Raw genomic sequence first — 19,769 nt, forward strand, 5'->3', positions numbered from 1 at the left:
CGCACCACGCAACATATTTTCGCCAATTGCGGTGATAATGTTTTTGCGGTTACATCCTTCCTGGCTTTGATCAGGATAGGGATGACTTCATCCGGAATGCTTTTTCCTTCAGGATCCGGCGTTCAACCGCCATGCCGTCAAACGCAGCCGCGGTAAGTCTTGGAACAGACAGGGTCCTTGCTGGAGCAGGTCCCTTCTTAGAGGTAGAGGCCACGGATCCTCCGTGAGCATCTCTTGAAGTTCCGGTTACCAAATCCTTCTTGGCCAATCCGGAGCCACGAATATAGTGCTTACTCCTCTCCATCTTATCAATCTCAGTACCTTGGGTATGAGAGGCAGAGGAGGGAACACATACCCTGACTGGTACACCCATGGTGTTACCAGAGCGTCTACAGCTATTGCCTGAGGGTCCCTGGACCTGGCGCAATACCTGTCGAGTTTTTCCCAACGGTTTATAATCATGTGGAAGACTTCTGGGTGAAGTCCCCACTCTCCCGGGTGGAGGTCGTGCTGAGGAAGTCTGCTTCCCAGTTGTCCACTCCCGGAATGAATACTGCTGACAGTGCTATCACATGATTTTCCGCCCAGCGAAGAATCCTTGCAGCTTCTGCCATTGCCCTACTGCTTCTTGTGCCGCCCTGTCTGTTTACGTGGGCGACTGCCGTGATGTTGTCCGACTGGATCAACACCGGCTGACCTTGAAGCAGAGGTCTTGCTAAGCTTAGAGCATTGTAAATGTCCCTTAGCTTCAGGATATTTATGTGAAGTGATGTCTCCAGGCTTGACCATAAGTCCTGGATATTCCTTCCCTGTGTGACTGCTCCCCAGCCTCGCAGGCTGGCATCCGTGGTTACCAGGACCCAGTCCTGAATGCCGAATCTGCGGCCCTCTAGAAGATGAGCACTCTGCAACCACCACAGGAGGGACACCCTTGTCCTTGGTGACAGGGTTATCCGCTGATGCATCTGAAGATGCGACCCGGACCATTTGTCCAGCAGGTCCCACTGGAAAGATCTTGCGTGGAATCTGCCGAATGGGATTGCTTCGTAGGAAGCCACCATTTTACCCAGGACCCTTGTGCATTGATGCACTGACACTTGGCATGGTTTTAGGAGGTTCCTGACTAGCTCGGATAACTCCCTGGCTTTCTCCTCCGGGAGAAACACCTTTTTCTGGACTGTGTCCAGGATCATCCCTAGGAACAGAAGACAAGTCGTCGGAACCAGCTGCGATTTTGGAATATTGAGAATCCAACCGTGCTGCAGCAACACTACCTGAGATAGTGCTACACCGACCTCCAACTGTTCCCTGGATCTTACCCTTATCAGGGAATTGTCCAAGTAAGGGATAACTAAAATTCCCTTCCTTTGAAGGAATATCATCATTTCGGCCATTACCTTGGTAAAGACCCGGGGTGCCGTGGACCATCCATACGGCAGCGTCTGAACTGATAGTGACAGTTCTGTACCATAAACCTGAGGTACCCTTGGTGAGAAGGGTAAATTTTGACATGAAGGTAAGCATCCTTGATGTCCCGAGACATCATGTAGTCCCCTTCTTCCAGGTTCGCAATCACTGCTCTGAGTGACACAATCTTGAATTTGAACCTCTGTATGTAAGTGTTCAAAGATTTTAGATTTAGAATCGGTCTCACCGAGCCGTCCGGCTTCGGTACCACAACAGTGTGGAATAATACCCCGTTCCCTGTTGCAGGAGGGGTATCTTGATTATCACCTGCTGGGAATACAGCTTGTGAATGGCTTCCAAAACTGTCTCCCTGTCAGAAGGAGACATCGGTAAAGCAGACTTTAGGAAACGGCGAGGGGGAGACGTCTCGAATTCTAATTTGTACCCCTGAGATATCACCTGAAGGATCCAGGGGTCTACTTGCGAGTGAGCCCACTGCGCGCTGAAATTCATTGAGACGGGCCCCCCACCGTGCCTGATTCTGCTTGTAAAGCCCCAGCGTATACTGAGGGCTTGGCAGAGGCGGGAGAGGGTTTCTGTTCCTGGGAACAGGCTGATTTCTGCAGCCTTTTTCCTCTCCCTCTGTCACGGGGCAGAAATGAGGAACCTTTTGCCCGCTTATCCATGAAAAGACTGCGCCTGATAATACGGCGTCTTCTCATGTTGAGAGGCGACCTGGGGTACAAACGTGGATTTCCCAGCTGTTGCCGTGGCCACCAGGTCTGAAAGACCGACCCCAAATAACTCCTCCCCTTAATAAGGCAATACTTCCAAATGCCGTTTGGAATACGCATCACCTGACCACTGACGTGTCCATAACCCTCTACTGGTAGAAATGGACAACGCACTTAGACTTGATGCCAGTCGGCAAATATTCCGCTGTGCATCACGCATATATAGAAATGCATCTTTCAAATGCTCTATAGGTAAAAATATACTGTCCCTATCTAGGGTATCAATATTTTCAGTCAGGGAATCCGACCACGCCAACCCAGCACTGCACATCCAGGCTGAGGCGATTGCTGGTCGCAGTATAACACCAGTATGAGTGTAAATACATTTTAGGATACCCTCCTGCTTTCTATCAGCAGGATCCTTAAGGGCGGCCATCTCAGGAGAGGATAGAGCCCTTACAAGCGTGTGAGCGCTTTATCCACCCTAGGGGGTGTTTCCCAACGCACCCTAACCTCTGGTGGGAAAGGATATAATGCCAATAACATTTTAGAAATTATCAGTTGTTATCGGGGGAAACCCACGCATCATCACACACCTCATTTAATTTCTCAGATTCAGGAAAACTACAGGTAGTTTTTCCTCACCGAACATAATACCCCTTTTTGGTGGTACTCGTATAATCAGAAATGTGTAAAACATTTTTCATTGCCTCAATCATGTAACGTGTGGCCCTACTGGAAGTCACATTTGTCTCTTCACCGTCGACACTGGAGTCAGTATCCGTGTCGGCGTCTATATCTGCCATCTGAGGTAACGGGCGCTTTAGAGCCCCTGACGGCCTAGGAGACGTCTGGACAGGCACAAGCTGAGTAGCCGGCTGTCTCATGTCAACCACTGTCTTTTATACAGAGCTGACACTGTCACGTAATTCCTTCCAACAGTTCATCCACTCAGGTGTCGACCCCCTAGGGGGTGACATCACTATTACAGGCAATCTGCTCCGTCTCCACATCATTTTTCTCCTCATACATGTCGACACAAAAGTACCGACATACAGCGCACACACACAGGGAATGCTCTGATAGAGGACAGGACCCCACTAGCCCTTTGGGGAGACAGAGGAAGAGTTTGCCAGCACACACCAGAGCGCTATATATATACAGGGATAACCTTATATAAGTGTTTTTCCCCTTATAGCTGCTGTATAGTTAATACTGCGCCTAATGTGTGCCCCCCTCTCTTTTTTAACCCTTTCTGTAGTGTAGTGACTGCAGGGGAGAGCCAGGGAGCTTCCCTCCAACGGAGCTGTGAGGGAAAATGGCGCCAGTGTGCTGAGGAGATAGGCTCCGCCCCCTTATCGGCGGCCTTATCTCCCGTTTTTTTATGTATTTTGGCAGGGGTTAAATGCATCCATATAGCCCAGGAGCTATATGTGATGCATTTTTTTGCCATCCAAGGTGTTTATTATTGCGTCTCAGGGCGCCCCCCCCAGCGCCCTGCACCCTCAGTGACCGGAGTGTGAAGTGTGCCGAGAGCAATGGCGCACAGCTGCAGTGCTGTGCGCTACCTTGTTGAAGACAGGACGTCTTCTGCCGCCGATTTTCCGGACCTCTTCTGCCTTCTGGCTCTGTAAGGGGGCCGGCGGCGCGGCTCTGGGACCCATCCAAGCTGGGCCTGTGATCGTCCCTCTGGAGCTAATGTCCAGTAGCCTAAGAAGCCCAATCCACTCTGCACGCAGGTGAGTTCGCTTCTTCTCCCCTTAGTCCCTCGATGCAGTGAGCCTGTTGCCAGCAGGTCTCACTGAAAATAAAAAACCTAAACTAAAACTTTCACTAAGAAGCTCAGGAGAGCCCCTAGTGTGCACCCTTCTCGTTCGGGCACAGAGATCTAACTGAGGCTTGGAGGAGGGTCATAGGGGGAGGGGCCAGTGCACACCAGATAGTCCTAAAGCTTTCTTTAGATGTGCCCAGTCTCCTGCGGAGCCGCTATTCCCCATGGTCCTTACGGAGTCCCCAGCATCCACTTAGGACGTTAGAGAAATAAATTTTTAGGGCCCTGACTACGTCCAGCAACTTGGAATCCTCCAAGTCCCTAGTAGCCGCAGGCACCACAATAGGTTGGTTCAAGTGAAAAGCTGAGACCACCTTTGGGAGAAACTGAGGACGAGTCCTCAATTCTGCCCTATCCATATGGAAAATCAGATAAGGGCTTTTACAAGACAAAGCCGCCAATTCTGAAACCCGCCTGGCCGACGCCAGGGCCAACCGCATGACCACTTTCCACGTGAGATATTTTAAATCCACAGTCTTAAGTGGTTCGAACCAATGTGATTTCAGGAATGCCAAAACCACATTGAGATCCCAAGGTGCCACTGGGGGCACAAAAGGAGGCTGAATATGCAGTACTCCTTTGACAAAAGTCTGAACTTCAGGCAGTGAAGCCAGTTCTTTTTGGAAGAAAATCGACAGAGCCGAAATCTGGACCTTTATGGACCCCAATTTGAGGCCCAACGTCACCCCTGCTTGCAGGAAGTGCAGGAATCGACCCAGTTGAAATTCCTCCGTCGGGGCCTTCATGGCCTCACACCACGCAACATATTTTCGCCAAATGCGGTGATAATGTCTTGCAGTGACATCCTTCCTGGCTTTGACCATGGTAGGGATGACTTCCTTCGGAATACCCTTTTCCTTCAGGATCCGGTGTTCAACCGCCATGCCGTCAAACGCAGCCGCGGTAAGTCTTGGAAGAGACAGGGTCCCTGCTGCAGCAGGTCTTGTCTGAGCGGCAGAGGCCAAGGGTCCTCTGTAAGCATCTCTTGAAGTTCCAGGTACCAAGCTCTTCTTGGCCAATCCGGAACCACGAGTATGGTTTTCACTCCTCGCCTTCTTATTATTCTCAGTACCTTGGGTATGAGAGGTAGAGGAGGAAACACATAAACCGACTGGTACACCCATGGTGTCACTAGAGCGTCCACCGCTATCGCCTGAGGGTCTCTTGACCGGGCGCAATATCTTTTCAACTTCTTGTTGAGGCGGGACGCCATCATGTCTACCTGTGGTTTTTCCCACCGGTTGACCAGCATTTGGAAGACTTCTGGATGAAGTCCCCATTCTCCCGGGTGGAGGTCGTGCCTGCTGAGGAAGTCTGCTTCCCAGTTGTCCACTCCCGGAATGAACACTGCCGTCAGTGCTAACACATGATTCTCTGCCCATCTGAGAATCCTTGTGGCTTCTGCCATCGCCATCCTGCTTCTCGTGCCGCCCTGTCTGTTTACATGGGCGACCGCCGTGATGTTGTCTGACTGGATCAGTACCGGCTGATTTTGAAGCAGGGGTCTTGCCTGGCTTAGGGCATTGTAAATGGCCCTTAGCTCCAGGATATTTATGTGAAGAGAAATCTCCTGATTTGACCACAGTCCTTGGAAATTTCTTCCCTTTGTGACTGCCCCCCAGCCCTGAAGGCTGGCATCCGTGGTCACCAGGACCCAGTCCTGTATTCCGAATCTGCGGCCCTCTAGTAGATGAGCCCTCTGCAGCCACCACAGCAGCGACACCCTGGTTCTGACCGATAGGGTTATCCGCTGTTGCATCTGGAGATGGGACCCGGACCATTTGTCCAACAGGTCCCACTGGAACGTCCTTGCGTGGAACCTTCCGAATGGAATTGCTTCGTACGAAGCTACCATTTTTCCCAGGACTCGTGTGCATTGATGTACCGACACTTTTCCTGGTTTTAGGATGTCTCTGACCAGAGATGACAATTCCTCGGCTTTTTCCAGTGGAAGAAACACTCTTTTCTGGTCTGTGTCCAGAATCATTCCCAGGAACAGAAGACGTGTCGTCGGGACCAGCTGTGACTTTGGAATGTTTAGAATCCAGCCGTGCTGTTGTAGCACTTCCTGAGAAAGTGCCACCCCCACTATCAACTGTTCTTTGGACCTCGCCTTTATCAGGAGATCGTCCAAGTACGGGATAATTAAAACTCCCTTCTTGCGAAGGAGTATCATCATTTCGGCCATTACCTTGGTAAAGACCCTCGGTGCCGTGGATAACCCAAACGGCAGCGTCTGGAACTGATAGTGACAGTCCTGTACCACAAATCTGAGGTACTCCTGGTGCGGAGGGTAAATGGGGACATGCAGGTACGCATCCTTGATGTCCAGGGATACCATGTAATCCCCCTCCTCCAGGCTCGCAATAACCGCACTGAGCGATTCCATCTTGAACTTGAACCTTTTGATATAAGTGTTCAAGGCTTTTAAATGTAAGATGGGTCTCACCGAACCGTCCGGTTTCGGTACCACAAACATTGTGGAGTAGTAACCCTTTCCTTGCTGAAGGAGGGGTACCTTGACAATCACTTTCTGTGAATACAGTTTTTGAATAGCCACCAACACTGCCTCCCTGGCAGAGGGAGTTGCCGGCAAGGCAGATTTTAGGAAACGGCGGGGGGGGAGACGTCTCGAATTCCAGCCTGTACCCCTGAGATACTACTTGAAGGACCCAGGGATCCACTTGTGAGAGAGCCCACTGTGTGCTGAAAAACCTGAGACGTGCCCCCACCGTTCCCGATTCCGCCTGAGCAGCCCCAGCGTCATGCTGTGGACTTACCGGACGCAGGGGAGGACTTCTGCTCCTGGGAACTAGCTGTGTGCTGCAGCTTTTTCCCCCTTCCTCTGCCCCTCGGCAGAAAGGATGAGCCTCTAGCCCGCTTGGTTTTCTGGGGCCGAAAGGACTGTACCTGATAATACGGTGCTTTCTTTTGCTGTGGGGTAGCCTGTGGCAAAAAAGTCGATTTCCCAGCAGTAGCTGTGGAAACGAGGTCTGAAAGACCTTCCCCAAAAAGTCCCACCCCTTTATAGGGTAAAACTTCCATGTGCCGTTTGGAGTCGGCATCACCTGACCATTGCCTAGTCCATAACCCCCGTCTGGCGGCAATGGACATAGCGCTTATTTTTGATGCCAGCCGGCAAATATCCCTCTGTGCATCACGCATGTATAAGACCGCGTCTTTTATATGATCAACCGTTAGCAAAATATTGTCCCTATCCATGGTATCAATGTTTTCCGACAGGGAGTCTGACCACGCAGCAGCAGCACTGCACATCCAAGCTGATGCAATAGCGGGTCTCAATATAATGCCAGTGTGTGTGTATATAGCTTTTAGGGTACTTTCCTGCTTTCTATCAGCAGGTTCTTTTAGGGCGGCCGTATCCGGAGACGGTAGTGCCACCTTCTTTGATAAGCGTGTCAGCGCTTTATCTACCCTAGGGGGTGTTTCCCAGCGTGACCTATCCTCTGGCGGGAAAGGGTACGCAGCCATTAACCGTTTAGAAATGATCAATTTCTTATCTGGGGAAGTCCACGCTTCCTCACACACCTCATTTAATTCGTCAGATGCAGGAAAAACTACTGGTAGTTTTTTCTCACCAAACATAATACCCTTTTTTGTGGTACCTGGGGTATCATCAGAAATGTGTAATACATTTTTCATAGCCTCAATCATATAACGGGTGGATCTATTGGAGGGTACACTCGTCTCATCATCGTCGACACTGGAGTCGGTATCCGTGTCGACATCTGTATCTGTCATCTGAGGTAGCGGGCGTTTTATAGCCCCTGATGACATTTGAGACGCTTGGACAGGCACAAGCTGAGTAGCCGGCTGTCCTATGTCGTCAAACCTTTTATGTAAGGAGCTGACACTGTCACGTAATTCCTTCCATAAGTCCATCCACACTGGTGTCGACCCCGCAGGGGGTGACATCATATTCACAGGCATTTGCTCCGCCTCCACATCATTATCCTCATCATACATGTCGACACAGCAGTACCGACACAGCAGACACACAGGGAATGCTCTTACAGAGGACAGGACCCCACAAAGCCCTTTGGGGAGACAGAGGGAGAGTATGCCAGCACACACCAGGGCGCTATATAACACAGGGATATCACTATACAGAGTGTTTTCCCCTATAGCTGCCTATAATATATATATATATATATATATATACTGCGCCTAAATTGTGCCCCCCCCCCTCTCTTTTTTACCCTTTCTGTAGTGCAGGACTGCAGGGGAGAGCCAGGGAGCTTCCTTCCAGCGGAGCTGTGAGGGGAAAAATGGCGCCAGTGTGCTGAGGGAGTTGGCTCCGCCCCTTTTTCGGCGGGCTTTCTCCCGCTATTTTATCGTTAGTCCTAAATCTTTCTATAGAGTGCCCAGTCTCCTGCGGAGCCCGTCTATTCCCCATGGTCCTTACGGAGTCCCCAGCATCCACTAGGACGTCAGAGAAATAACATTTGCAGAGAGAGATAGATTTGGGTGTGGTGAGTTCAATCTGCAATCTAAATTGCAGTGTAAAAATAAAGCAGCCAGTATTTACCCTGCACAGAAACAAAATAACCCACCCAAATCTAACTCTCTCTGCACATGTTATATCTGCCTCCCCTGCAGTGCACATGGTTTTGCCCAACTGTTAAAAAATGTCCTGCTGCGATCAACTCAGATTTACCCCCAGTGTTAGGTCCTACATTACACAATGCATACAGAATAAAGGGACGCAGGATCATGCAAGGTCAAGGCAGACTTAAGAAAGACTTGTATCAATCATAAATATCTTTAAATATTTTCTCACTGGCCAATGTACAATAAAAAAAAAAAAAAAAAAAAAAAAAAACAGTATTGTAAGAGATACTTAGTTTTATAATGAAAATGACATTAATTTTAAAAGAAATTAATAGTCCTGTTAATCATTCAGCCAATGGGTAAACAATCAAACACACCTTAACAAGCGTTATTCTGGCCAAACACACATCAGAAAATGGGATTTCTATGATAGTGTGTAGCCACAAAACAGACAGCATATCTGATAATATTGGGCACAGCTGACAAGCCAGTTGATAGATCACCACCATTCTGAGTGCCGCCACCTGCAGACGCTGAACGTGACTTTTAAATCACATGCATAATTTTGATTTGATACATAAATATGCTTCCAGGGAAGTGACCCCTGCATTAATACTGCAATTTATCCCTTTGTTAAAAAGGATGGATACCCAGCCAGGGGCTCACCATGCTCTTTAACACATGAATAATTTGTATTAAATATTATGCAAGTCCATGATTTAATTTGGCACCTAAAAAATATAAAACGGAAAAGAAAGAAAGTGTACATATTACAAACAAGTATTATGCTCCTCTGTATATGCAAAGTTCACAGAGAGCTGGGTGGTAACCAGTACTTGCGAAACTCCAGTCAACTGAATGAATGAATGTGCTCCTGCTGAGCACATGAGAAGCTAGAATACTTCCGTGTCTGTGGGATTAAAGTAGAAGTAAGCCCTGGGGCTGACAGCGCAGCTGAGACCCTTGCCCAGTGTTACAGCACTACCATAGCAGCAGCAAGGTGCAATTACACCGGGGACGCCTAGCTTGTCAGACATGGGCATGGTGACTGCACGCCTGGGGCACACACACAGATAGCCCTGGAAGCCCTCTACAGCAGGCACAGGAAATATTTGGTCACCAGAAGGAGTGGCACTACAGGACCCAGCATAGACTACACTACAGCAATGCACTCTTACCCCACTGATAATGAGCCCACTATGGATGTAGTAGGTGTGAATGAAGCAAAATGCCCGTGTCAGCGATTTCACCTCACAGGGCGGATTAGTAGATGGATAAGGGGGAGGACTGACGGAGCCCCCGCTGGCTATGCGGGGCAGGTGTCAGTGGTCTGCAGGAATCAAACAAACACAGCGCCACGGCTACCTCTATGCCTGCTGCCCGCACACACAAGGGTGTGACTTCGGGACTCTCACCTGCCCGGGAAGCGCGCCCCGCCATTGCCAGCTCAGTGTCCCCGGCACACACACACAGTCACCGGCTACTCACACACTGGGCTCTTCATCACCCCCTCCTCACCAGCCGGTGACATGTGTGGGCGGTGGGGGTAACACAACTTACTTCCGGTCGAATGCAAAGCCGAGAGGCCATCCAATCAGCGTTCCTGTTGTCATCATGCTTAGCGCAGGCGCATAGCGACCTTGTCTCTGTCACCTTCAGTCGCCACCTGCCCAGTGTGCGCATACGTGATAACGTCTGACCAATCACCTGCCAGCATCGGCCAATCGCAGACGCGTGACGGGAAGAGAGGCAGTGGGCATGCGCTGCTCAGTGCTCATGCTATTATCGAATTTTATTTTTTGTCCGCTAACTTGGTCTCCAACAGAATGGTTGTCTAATGTCTAGTTCTATGTAATAAAACTGAGTTAGTAATGTTTTCATTTGTCTCCATACCAGGGGCCAGTCATGAAATAGTGCTTCTACAGTTTTTCTACCAGAAAATACCTAGGTGGACGTGTAGGTGAATAATTTAACACTAATAAAGAGGTAGCTGCCCACCCCTGATACGCACATGCACGTTACATACCTCCTCCCTATCGTGCGGCCACGCGATACAATTAGTTTTGCCACATTCTGACCATTTAGTTGACATACGTCAGGAATCCTGGGAGTCTAGAAATTCTCCGTCTCCCTTGCGAAAATGATATGAGAGTGCCACTTGCCAAGGTGAAGCCGTGCATTTCTGAACTTGTTTCTAAAAGGCAACAGCAAAAGTCACATTGATTTGCAGTAAATATTCATTGAGTTATGTTTTTGTGTGACATTCATGTTTTGTTGATTTTGTTCTTTGAACACAGTGATTTTATGTGCAACTGATGTATGGTTCATTTTGTGCACTAATAAAATATATATCTCTGTTTTTAATTAGAATTTTTTTTTTTTCCAACTCTGAAGGGTTCGGTGAAAGCACGTATGAAACTTGCCTGGTTCAGTAACTCCAACAAGGTTAAGAACCACTGGTTTAGAGCAAACAGAAATTAATCTAATCAGCTATGATAAACCTTTTAATTTATAAAAGGAAGCACTGCTGTGATAACCTGGTAGGCTGCACAGTGTGCCTGATTCAGATGTGGTTGGAGTTGCTATTACTTCCTTGGAAGCAGCAGTGATAGCTCTAATGCAGCAGGAGGCCTCTATTACAAGCAGACGCCTCCTTCAGTAGTGATCTGACCTGCATCCTGGGACGCAGGGATCGGATCATTCAATCACCATGGGGCGGCTTGCAGCACCCATGGTGCCACAAAACACATCCGTCACAGAGGCCAGGTAATCTCCATCCAACAATGGAATTCCCTGGCCTTCTCCCTCACCCTAAATGGCAGCAACATGCCTACATTTTGGAAAACGGCCGTCGCCGCCCACCAAACAGCAGCAGACTGTCAATCACTGCGCAGAACGGATCCTGCATATGCGCAAAGTACCAATAACGAGTAGCATCAACAATTGGACCTGAATATGGTCCAGTATTTGCTAGATGAACAGAAATAATAAATAAGCAGGAACAAAGGAGAAAGCAAATCAGCCAAAAATGCAAGGACAGTTTATATTCATTTACCTTTCTGTTTAAAGAACCATAGACAGCTATATAATGATGTATGTACACATTGCCTGTTCTGAATGTATGTAATCTGCATGTATTTGATCAGAACATATACAGAATGTACGTACTGATGGAAGGATGATGTAAAATCCAGTGCTGCGTTGTACTCACCTTCCTCTTGGCCACAGCACTATTCCTGCCTTGAGCAGCAGATTCTTCTGCCTGAGGTCCGAGAGCCGCTTAGAAATACTTCAATATCAGTACAAGCCTACTGACTACATTTGTGCTTTTCTTTTGCACATCTGGACCCTGTATGCTGCATTGGACAACCCACTGTACCACTCTTTTGGAGCTCTGACTCCTGTAAAGGCACAATTTCCTGTCTCCATAAGTGGGCAGAACTGCGGACCCCACACACTGGCTTCCTAAGGCTCTGTGTTAACCACTTTTACCCCATCCCTTTACTAAAGAGATGGAGTGAGAAGCAAAACTTTTACACCTTGCATCATCTGGGAGTAAAATCAGAACAAAAAGCCATTAATGGTAGGAAACCAGCTCACTTACGCCATTTATGGAAAACCATCAAACATCGTTCCCTAACCATCAATAATTGCCAAACATTGATTGTCAATGGACAGTCTTACTTGCATAGTATATTGCCATGTAGGATGTAGCAAAGTATTTTATTTGAGCTTCCTCCCCAGATGCCTATTTCCAAAGTGGTTGCAGGGAAATCTAAGGATGCGTAAATCCCTCTCAGCATATTTGGCGTGAAGGTTGACAAGCTAAGTGTAGTTTACAGGTGGGTTTTCTCATTTACATGCTACAGTGACACCCTTCAGTGTTCCCTCTCCTCCCACAGTATAATAGCTAGACACTTGACAGGACCAATGGATCTAATAATGTTGTCTTGTCAAACAATAGTATTAACTTTCTCCAGGTTTTTACTAGCTTTCCTTATGTGTCAGTTGGGTCTAAGAGCGGCTACCAGTCATGTCTCAGCTACAGTGCACCAGTGTGCAGACAGGCCTCCCATACAGAAATAGGGATAGGGCTTTTGTCTATTTGCCATGCCCTCCCTACTATGTGAAAAGCTATAACTGGCTACACACTTCACCATGGCTGTCTGGCATGGTCAAGTACTACTCAAATAAAGCATTTGCACCTTTTAATTCATTAAAATAATAATTTGCCTCTATTCCAGTGAAAGCAAAATGGTACGACCAAGACCGGGCCTCCATGTCCACTCTGCATGTGGGAATCGGCAAAGCCAGACAATGCATGTGCACTGCAAAGAAGACTGGCTGTTGAAGCAATGTCCCCTCTTACTGCTATCAGTCAGTATCGCTGGGGAGCTGAGTATCACTCAGAGCAAACTTTTCTTGAAAACCTGGGCCAAAACTAGATTAATGCAGCAATAGAAAAACTAGGATATTAACATGGCATAGTAAATAGGCACCCTAAGTATTTATTCTACTCAGAAGTAGCTACTGAAACAGATAGCAATAGTTTCTTGAGCCCTGGCAATGGACTTACATTTTTTAAGCTCTTGGACAAATCCATCAAGTACCCAACATTGTTTCTCATGTGTTACACTGGGGAACAAAGTATAGTGAGCATGCACACACGGCTGGGTTCAATCTGATTGTTAAATATCAAGCAGTGAAACGAGTGATGAAGTTGCTTAGGACTTTTATTGCCAAACTCCTCCAATTCAAAGATCGGAATGCTGTTTTACGCCTTGCTCGGGTTAAAGGTCCTCTGGAATATAATTTGCAGCAGGTGGCTCTCTTTCAGGACTTTTCTGCTGAAGTTCAAAAATCTCAAGCCAAATTTGTTAAAGTTAAAATTTGTTGCATGACTTACAATTACCATACGTACGCTATGCTTTTCCCTGCCCATTTGCGAGGGGAGGACAGTTCCATTTTTTTTAGATTCTCCTAAGGATACTGTTACCTGGCTCAATCATCAAGCGTAACACCCCGGGGGTTGGACGGTATGTCTAAATGGTTGGAAGAGGTATCACAGATGTTTTGCTTCATTATTTTTCTTTTATGTTAAGAGTCTCACGTGGCATAGATTAAGTTCTTTTATAAGAATCGTGAGTTGCAGTTGGAGCAGAGGAGCTTGTATTTATAACAGCCCCCTGATAGGATTGAATGGCTCATAGTACATAGACCAAATTATAACACAGATGGAAGTGAACCTACGCACACTAGGAGCTGCAAGCGTTATTAGAGTGAAGTGTATGTCACTCATACAATTATTACTAGCGCTCACTGCATAATAACAAACATATTAATGGATACTTAGAAATAGTCTCTATAAGGTGTTCGGAAAAATTGGTTCACAGTCCCCTGAAGAAGAGCTTCACTTTTCTATATGGGTCTAGACACTTCCCAAAGCCAAATAGTCTTCCTGGAAGAAGACTTTAAGATGAAACGCGTCAGTAGTGAAGCTGTGTACCTCATTGTGATTACTGTCACTGGATTTAGATACTACGTGTCTTTGGGAAGTGTTGTTCCGGACCGCACTTCCACACAGGTCATGTCAAAACTTTTTCCATCTTCCCAGTAAACAGTCACAGCAGATCTTTTTAAACATCAATATTTTTTATATTTTACCATTTATTTTTTTGTTTCTTTGTACTTATGTACATAATAAATGTATATACGCTTTACATAAATTACTGCCTGATTGGACCTCCCTTTATTTGTATATTACCTTCCACCATCTCATGGAGGAACAATAGAGTGATCCATTAGAGAAGGGACAACGAAAGAAACCTTTACAGGATTTATCTTGTCTGTGGAATTGTAAGTGGGGTACACCCATTCTTTTGAATCTTTTTTCACTGTTGGGTGTGGCTGTGGCGATAGGAGGTGGCCTTTTTGGTGGAAGATCCTTGTTAAAGATACCTTTATAGGCAGAATTCGCACCACCCCCTATCTTAGGGGGTGGTGCGAAGTATAGTCAAAAGTGGATTGACACACACATTATAGGTGTATTCCAATTCCTTTCAAGGACGTATTACACTATTTTCCTCTTTTGTGATTTCTTTTTATACGGATACCTATTCAGTATATATGGAAAAGTGAAGATATCCTTCAAGGGACTGTGAACCAATTTTTCCGATCACTTATAGAGCCTATTTCTAAGTATCCATTAATATGTTTGTCACAGTACATAGAGATTGAACTAATTTTCTTTTAGATAAATCCAAGCATCGGCTCCTCTTTTCAGCCCATGATCATTACATACAGGCTGATAGGACTGGTAAGTGTTTGGCATATATGGCTCGAGATGGGGTTACTGTGCACAGGCTGATTGGTGCGGATACGGCTATTCATACAATCACCCAATCAGGTCAGCTTGATCATTGCTCTCTCACACTGCCAGGGTAAAGAGGAGAGACTATTGAGTCTCTGTGAGAGAGAAACCTGCTGTTGAAAACAAGTGAGCTGTGCCTGCGATTTTTTTGGTCCTTTACCTTTGTTTACAATACACTTGGAAGAGGAGATGGATAGCCCACTCCCTTCCTAATGAGGATACATGTAAAGGAGGGACAAAAGAAACCGGTACGTGATTGAAACCATCCTGTGTTATGTGAGTACGGTACGTCCCAGGAATGGGATTGATGTGGGAAGGTGAATGTCGACTTTGATTCTTGGCACGTGGGATGATCGGTGACTAAAGATACCTTTATGGGAAATATTCACCCTGTCATAGTGTGAGTTTGGCATGCTGTGCTGGCTTGTACACCTACTGGATATATTTCACATTGGTGCACCCTTGAGTCCATAAACCTATACTGTTTTTTGGTTTTATTTGAGGTACATTTCTTGCTGGAGAGGAGATATCTTTAAAGCTTTCAAGGAAAAACAGAAAGGAGCTAAAAATGTACTCCACTGGCTATAAGGACTACACCTAGAAAAAGGTTATAACTGGACATTATTTTGTTGAAAAAGGACTGAGCGCTAAACTATACTCTTTCCTATATTTTTCACCCAATCATTTGCCTAGGTGTTTTATAACTATTTTATTGATGTTTATACTTCTCAGGCTCACAACAAGCAGGAAGAATTGGCTTCTTAATTGGACCAGGTATCCCTGTTGTCTTTGTCACCTGCCGCTCATGAATTCTTAAACTACCCTATCTCCTTAAAAGTTTGAGGATGTCATTAAATACAGGTATTTCCTGGGCACTAAGTTCCTGGAGGGGATGGCCTCCCAGTTGAACTTTCTAAGATGAATTTGGGTTTTTTGATCCTAAATTGCTGGAGACTTTTAATAACCTGTCTATTGCTGACTCTTTGTCTCCCTTTATGGATAAAACTTTGACAGTGGTCCTTCCCAAGCCAGGTAAGGATCTGGTTTATCCGGACTCCTATTGCTCTATTTCTTTGCTGTCCACCAATGTCAAAATCCTGGCTAAGGTACTAGCTATTCATTAAATGAAGGTCTGTTTGAATTATCTGAGTCAGGATACTGGGGAGTGCAGCGCAGGGAGTCTTTCCCTGGGGAAAGAGTGGATTGGTGAGGGGACACAGGGCTTTGGGATGGGGTGAGGAGCAGCATGGAGTCATTGGGGAGAGACAGACTGTGATGTGTGTGGGGGTGGAAGGAGAGATATACATATTCATATATGTGTATACATAAATGTGTGTGTATGTGTATATATATATATATATATATATATATATAAATGGTCTTGGTGGCGCGGCACTCACGTCTTATATATGAATAAATAATGCGGACTGCAGTCTGCTATCAACGTTTCAATATTATTCAATATTTTCGTCAGGATACAAAGTAACAAACAAACACATACCTTTATAGTTGCACACCACCATGTGAGGACTGCAAGCGTGCGGCTCGGGACCAAGCACCCGCCCCCACGTCGCATACTGCTGACATCATCAGTTACCGATGAATCAGCTGTGATCAAAAACCATCACCATAGAAACTAAAAATAAACATAAACATAAGATCGCTCCCTGGGACAAGTAATCATTGAAAATGTTACACCACAATAACATTATAGTGCATGGACAATTGAGTAAATGTAGAAATTCCTAACTAACTAGTCCACACATATTTAAATGCTTATTTATCTAAGCGCTGCATATGATACATTCTCATTGAGACCGCGGGGACTGATTACATCCAATCGATGTATCCATTGTGCCTCGCGTCTCAACAGTTGCTGACCTCTATTACCACCTCTTATGTTTTCAGGAATTGTGTCTATCATACGATAGCGCAATGTGTTCAAAGGATGTTTGTAATTACAAAAATGTCTTGCGACTGGTTGGTCGCTTTTGCCTGTTTGCAGAGCCGCTCTAATTGCGGCTCTGTGTTGGCCCATACGTTCTTTAAATTTGCAAGTGGTCTTTCCTATGTAACACAATCCGCACGGGCACAGAATCTGATAAATCACAAAAGTTGAATTGCAATTTAAATAATGACGAATTTTGTAAGCTTTTCCTGAATGAGGATGGTAAAAAGTGTCACCTGTTAACATGAATTGGCATGTGACACAGGTGCACTTAAAACAACCAACCCTGCTGTTATCCAAAAAGGTAGAACGGGTGGTTCTCTTTGGGATACTAGTGTCAGTCTTAATTAAGATGTCACGAAGACTGCGGCCTCTCTTATAACAGGGCATTAGTTGGCGCTGATCGATATTTAAAGACTCATCGCTCTGGATAATAGGCCACAACCCCTTAGCGATTTTATTAATCTGAGGGGATGATGTGTGATATCGGTTCACCCAAGGGAATTTTGTAGTAGTAATATCCTTACTTGAATGGGGTTTATTCAATAATTGTTGCCTATCCATAGCAAGCACTGCTCTCTTGGCTTCCTGTAATATCTCTGATTTGTAACCTCGTATGAGAAACTTTTCAATAAGTACATCAATTTCTTTCTCAGCTAATGTTGTATCATTATTGATCCGAAAGATTCGGATCATCTGAGAGTATGGCAAACCTGTTATTAATGGTCTTGGGTGACAACTCTGAGCCTTCAGTAGTGTGTTTCGGTCAGTGGACTTAACAAATAAGCTCGTTGTCAGCTTATTCTCACTAATGGTCAGTTTAACATCCAAAAAATTTGAGGATTGCTGACTATAATTGTGAGTGAACTTGATTGGACCCTCCTTGCTATTATGTTGGGCCAGCGCTTCATTCAAAAGTGTAATGTCATTTTGCCAAAAAATAAATATATCATCTATAAACCTAGTGTATAATAATATATTAGATGATAACTGTGAATCAGAAAAGAATAATTGATGTTCAATTGAAAACATATATATATTGGCATATGCCGGGGCAAATGAACTGCCCATGGCACACCCCTTAACCTGTAAATAAAATTCATTGTTGTACAGAAAAAAATTATTATGTAATAATAAATCAAATAATGACAGTATCATTTCAATTTTAGTCTGACTAAAAGTACTTTTACTAGCCAGAAAAGACTGAACAGCCTGTAGGCCCATATCGTGAGGGATGGAGGTATACAAATTTACTACATCTATGCAGACCATCCAGCTGTTAGGGGGGACTTTGGAAAAAGATTCAAGTTTACCCAAGAATGTGGTGGTGTCGAGTAGGAAAGTATTTTCATGTTGAATAAGTGGCTGCAATAGGGAGTCCAAGAAAGTGGCCACCGGTTGGAAAAGGGACCCACGGGCAGACACTATAGGTCTGCCCGGGGGTGGTGTTAACCCTTTATGTATTTTTGGTATTGTGTAAAATACCGGTGTCTTGGGAAATGGAGGATACAGAATCTCTTTCAGGTCTTCACTAATATTGCCAGTATCAACTGCTTGTTGAAGAATAGCTCTTAATGCATCCCGGCTCTCTTTAGTAGGGTCTTTTGCTAACCTTTTATATACCTAGGTATCTGCTAATTGGCGGATAATCTCTGCATGATAGCCGGGATGCATTAAGAGCTACTGTCATTATTTGATTTATTATTACATAATAATTTTTTTCTGTACAACAATGAATTTTATTTACAAGTTAAGGGGTGTGCCATGGGCAGTTCATTGGCCCCGGCATATGCCAATATATATATGTTTTCAATTGAACATCAATTATTCTTTTCTGATTCACAGCTATCATCTAATATATTATTATACACTAGGTTTATAGATGATATATTTATTTTTTGGCAAAATGACATTACACTTTTGAATGAAGCGCTGGCCCAACATAATAGCAAGGAGGGTCCAATCAAGTTCACTCACAATTATAGTCAGCAATCCTCAAATTTTTTGGATGTTAAACTGACCATTAGTGAGAATAAGCTGACAACGAGCTTATTTGTTAAGTCCACTGACCGAAACACACTACTGAAGGCTCAGAGTTGTCACCCAAGACCATTAATAACAGGTTTGCCATACTCTCAGATGATCCGAATCTTTCGGATCAATAATGATACAACATTAGCTGAGAAAGAAATTGATGTACTTATTGAAAAGTTTCTCATACGAGGTTACAAATCAGAGATATTACAGGAAGCCAAGAGAGCAGTGCTTGCTATGGATAGGCAACAATTATTGAATAAACCCCATTCAAGTAAGGATATTACTACTACAAAATTCCCTTGGGTGAACCGATATCACACATCATCCCCTCAGATTAATAAAATCGCTAAGGGGTTGTGGCCTATTATCCAGAGCGATGAGTCTTTAAATATCGATCAGCGCCAACTAATGCCCTGTTATAAGAGAGGCCGCAGTCTTCGTGACATCTTAATTAAGACTGACACTAGTATCCCAAAGAGAACCACCCGTTCTACCTTTTTGGATAACAGCAGGGTTGGTTGTTTTAAGTGCACCTGTGTCACATGCCAATTCATGTTAACAGGTGACACTTTTTACCATCCTCATTCAGGAAAAGCTTACAAAATTCGTCATTATTTAAATTGCAATTCAACTTTTGTGATTTATCAGATTCTGTGCCCGTGCGGATTGTGTTACATAGGAAAGACCACTTGCAAATTTAAAGAACGTATGGGCCAACACAGAGCCGCAATTAGAGCGGCTCTGCAAACAGGCAAAAGCGACCAACCAGTCGCGAGACATTTTTGTAATTACAAACATCCTTTGAACACATTGCGCTATCGTATGATAGACACAATTCCTGAAAACATCAGAGGTGGTAATAGAGGTCAG

General features: G+C 45.3%; 1 protein-coding gene across 5 annotated transcripts in view; it reads right to left on the reverse strand.

Moving 5' to 3' along the window:
* Positions 1 to 10,228, reverse strand: part of SLC25A51 (solute carrier family 25 member 51) — a 51,908-nt gene extending 41,680 nt beyond the window's left edge. Inside the window, exon 1 of one of the 5 annotated variants that reach the window (XM_063914256.1) lies at positions 10,105 to 10,228. The gene's annotated coding sequence lies outside the window, so the exon portion shown is untranslated. Of the gene's footprint in view, positions 1 to 9,722; positions 9,818 to 9,909 lie in introns of those variants that run through there. The other 4 variants (XM_063914255.1, XM_063914254.1, XM_063914257.1 and 1 more) reach the window with 4 other exon arrangements.
* Between the last annotated feature and the right edge of the window lie 9,541 nt (positions 10,229 to 19,769).

The sequence above is a fragment of the Pseudophryne corroboree genome, chromosome 1, assembly GCF_028390025.1.
Source record: "Pseudophryne corroboree isolate aPseCor3 chromosome 1, aPseCor3.hap2, whole genome shotgun sequence".
NCBI classification, from domain to species: domain Eukaryota; kingdom Metazoa; phylum Chordata; class Amphibia; order Anura; family Myobatrachidae; genus Pseudophryne; species Pseudophryne corroboree.